The sequence below is a fragment of the Molothrus ater genome, chromosome 4 (assembly GCF_012460135.2).
Source record: "Molothrus ater isolate BHLD 08-10-18 breed brown headed cowbird chromosome 4, BPBGC_Mater_1.1, whole genome shotgun sequence".
NCBI classification, from domain to species: Eukaryota; Metazoa; Chordata; class Aves; order Passeriformes; family Icteridae; genus Molothrus; species Molothrus ater.
The window spans coordinates 23,022,827-23,026,880 of record NC_050481.2 but is presented as its reverse complement, the minus strand read 5'-3'; positions in this window follow the sequence as shown (position 1 = coordinate 23,026,880).

Genomic DNA, 4,054 nt, shown 5'->3' with positions numbered 1-4,054 from the left:
GATCAGCCTAGAATAACAAACGCTGAAAGATTTGGCCTAGGGTTTGCTGTTGAAATGGTTTTTAAAACAGCCCTACATCATCATCCCCATATTAAAAATAGTGTGGTTTCTGTGGTATTTCAATGCTTTTGTTTTCCAATTTGGCCTTGATGTTCTGATTTACAAAGTGAACTGGCTCCTGCATCCTGGAAGTCCATCCATGTCATTTCCCATTATCTGGTGGCACACTCATTCTCACTGGGGAAGTTCACTGACCTTTGCTATGACCTTACCTGAGCAGAGGTCTTTTTTCTCTGTCAGGCTTTTCACATCCCTTTCTGGCTGCCTGTCCCCCTGTGTTACAGACCAACACACACAGAGAGCAGCACATGAGTCACGAATTTATAGCCCATTCATGATGCTTGATTTGTGTCCACTGCTGTCCTCCCAACTTCTCCAAAGTGATGCAGGGCTGGGAGAACGTGAGGGCAGCAAAGAGGGCAGAAGGGGAGGTCAGTGATGTCTCATGGGTCAGAGAGCAGCTGTGGAAAAGCAAGAGCAGCTGGCAGCTGAGACAGCTGCAGCTTAGGGACAAAATGGCCACTGAATTTGACATTACTTAATTAAGAGAGCACCTCAGCTTGGGCTCCCCCTCCTCGCTTTGCTTCTCTACATTGCAGCAGTGGGGGCTGGGCAGTCCCCCTTTCCCAGTGAAGCTCTTGGTAGCTGTCTCCTGTTCAGGCTCATTGAAGACACAATTAAATGCCTCTTTGTCTAGGGAGGGCTGAAACAATGCAAAAATGCCACCCAGGAGCCAGACCACATGCAAATGTGCACTGTTGTGGCTCAGCCAGATGGTACAGGCACTTAGTGTTGCACCAAATGCAACAGTTATGTAGGTTGTGTGTGTCTGTATGTGCATGCAAAAAAGAGAAATGGCAAACCCATCACAAACACCTCAGAGATGGCCACAAAAAGCATGATCTTAAAAAGTGAATGGAAATCAGCCCTATAGGAAATATTACTTAGAGGAAAAGACAAACCTGTGCTCAAAGCAAAATAGTCTTCCTAAGAGCATAGGGAGAAAAAAATCATTGTCAACATCCTTTGTAAATGAACAGAATTGCATTAAAGAAATACCTGTTTCCATTTTTCTTCTTTAAGAAGAAATCATGTGGGATTTCAAGTTCTGTCCGATTCTCTAAGTCAAGAGGTTGCAATGTATTTTAAGCCCCCGCACCACTCTTTTCCTCTCTACTGGTGCAGATGTAAACTAAACTACTGAAAGGCCCACTCTAGCCACAATCCAGGCTGGAGCAGCCTCACTCAAAGCTAATTCCAAACAAGCTTTAGTTGTGGTGAAAAGGAAGATCCTGCATCCTTTTGTTTTGTTTTATTTGATTGTTCACTCTTGCAGAGTCTGTATTAATATTGGGCATCAAATTTGCACTATGATGTAAGAATGGTTCTCTCTGCATTCAAGAACACTCTTCTGGTATTCAAGAATTTTAGCATTTTCCAATGTATGCATATGAAATTGGTTGTTTTATCTTGGGACAAGATCAAAGGGAAACAAGCTGTATCTTTGTTGAAAAAAAAAAAAAGGTGTTTTTATAAAAAGCATTCCTATTTAACCAGTAAGTTGCAAGCTTTAAAGGGAGAAACTCTGCTGCTGGAAATATTTGAAAGAATCCATGAATATGTCTGGAGATGAGAAAAATTTTATTCTTTGCTATGGAAACAGAATAGAAGTCATGGAGTGAAGTTCTGGCCCAGTGAATACAACAGGAATGTTACTGATATCCAAAGAAATTTCACTCTGTTTGTGTCATCAGAGGGCCATAAAAATAGATTTAATAGTAGTAAAATACAATCAGTGTTTTATTTCCACTTTAGATACCACGAATAATGTGGTGACATTAAAAATTCTTTTTATTTTCAAGTTTCAAAATCGAACTAAGATGATCAGGTTTTCAATGACATAAAACACAATGATTCCAAAAATCAGTGAGATACAGGTGTGCAGATCAATAAGAGCTCATACCTACACACCTCTGACCTGGATGCCACACTTTACCCAATGAAGATGTTCCCAGCAACTACCTAAATTCACACTGGAAACTGATAAATCCCTGAAGGATTGCTGAAGATGAGATACTCAGCATTTCTTTACTTCAGCCCCTTTTTTTCTCCACTATAACTTCAAAAGGTGGGGTTTCCTCGCTTTATCTGTGATACCTCTGCCTTCTATCTTAAATTTCCTCTTCGTCTGAAGATTATATCACTTGCAAGGCAGCCACATCACTTCTGAGCATCTTGTCTATGATGTGTGCTAGCCACTTGAAAAGATGACAGTAGCTCATAATCCCCTCATTGCTACTGTAAGTTGTTGGATAACTTCTGATGTCATCTTGAGAGGCTTTTTGCCTCCCAAACTCAACAAATCAAAGGAAAACATATCCCAAACCACAACGATGCTTGCTTCCCATTTGTGTGGCAATGAGGTAGGCCATGTTCTGAGCTCAGCTGTGCTATATTCATCTAGCTAATTAAACACTGTTAATAAGCATAGTTGTCTCATAGAGACCTTCATGCTGTTCTCCCTGCCTTGCATGAGAGAAATGAAATAGCCAAATGCTCTATGAGATTCAATACAATTTGGTGGTTAACACTCGGTTATAGTTCTTCTCAGTAAAATGGTGTTCAGGGCTGTAAAATGTAGGTCTGTACACTTTGCTCTTTGAGAATAAAAATACAAAGTTAAACACAGAAGAAGATGAAAAAAATATCAGGGAGGAAGAAGATTCTGGATGGATTATCTTTGTTTATGTTAAGAGACTTGAAGGCAGGATTAAAACAGGCAGTCAAAGAATGTGCTTGGCTGCCAAACAAGTAAAGTGAAATATAAGATCCATATGGCAGCATATTAGGCAAATAATAGGAAGATTTATGAATTACTGTTTTGCATCAAACCATCTATAAAGAATTACCAGAAATCAAATTTTACGAATTTGGTAAAATGAACTGTATACCACTGGACAAAAAAAAAAGAAAAAAAGAAAAAACAAACAAACAAACAAAAAACTTCATGTACTTTTTGAATGTACAAATTTCAGAGATTATGTTTTTGTTTTGCCATCATAATGTGATTTAAAATTATATGATTTAGGAAGAAATATTTTCCATTTCAATTTCTGTTTTGTCCCTGGGATAAAGATATGCCCCAGTTCTTTAACTTCCAAAACTGTTACGGTATTTGTTTCATCAAGCAGCATTACAAAAGGTTAAGAACTCAATTATATTTTTGTTGTGTTTTTCTTTATTGAACCCTTTGCCTTTGATAAGTACTAATCAAGTCACAGCACTGAAATGAATCCCATGGCTGGGTTTACCTGGAATAACAGGCTGCCCGGGGCAGTGCGGGAATCACCATCCCTGACAGTGTTCAGAAAAATGCGTGGATGTGACCATGGACATGGTTTGGAGCTGGGCTTGGAAGTGCTGGCGTAACAGTTGGGCTCAATGTTCTTAAAGCTCTTTTTCAACTTAAATGATTCTGATTCTGTTCCGGGGACAGGGGGCTACAGAGCGCTGTGTTCTGGAACAGAGCGCTGTGTTTGGGGCGCAGGAGGCCCGAGCGCGCTGTGCTGTGGGGACAGGGGGCCACAGAACGGTGTGTTCAAGGAACAAGGGATTACACACCGCTGTCCTGGGGGGACAGGGGGCCACAGAGCGCTGCGTTCGGGGCACAGGAGGCCCCAGAGCGCTGCGTTCGGGGCACAGGAGGCCTCAGAGCGCTGTGTTCGGGGGAGAGGAGGCCTCAGAGCGCTGTGTTCGGGGCACAGGCGGCTCCGGCGCTCGGGACCGCTCCGTGCACTCAGCGCGGGCGGTGCCGCTCCCGCAGAGGCCGCCAGAGGGCGCTCTCGGCCCCCGCCCGCCTCTTCCTGCCCGGGCGACAGTAGGAGGGGTTCCCGGCGGCCCCCGCGCCTGACGACTACATCTCCCGGCTGGCAGCGCGCCCCAAACGGCCGCCGGGCGCTCGTGACCACCGGGCGGCCAATCGCGTGCGGCCCGG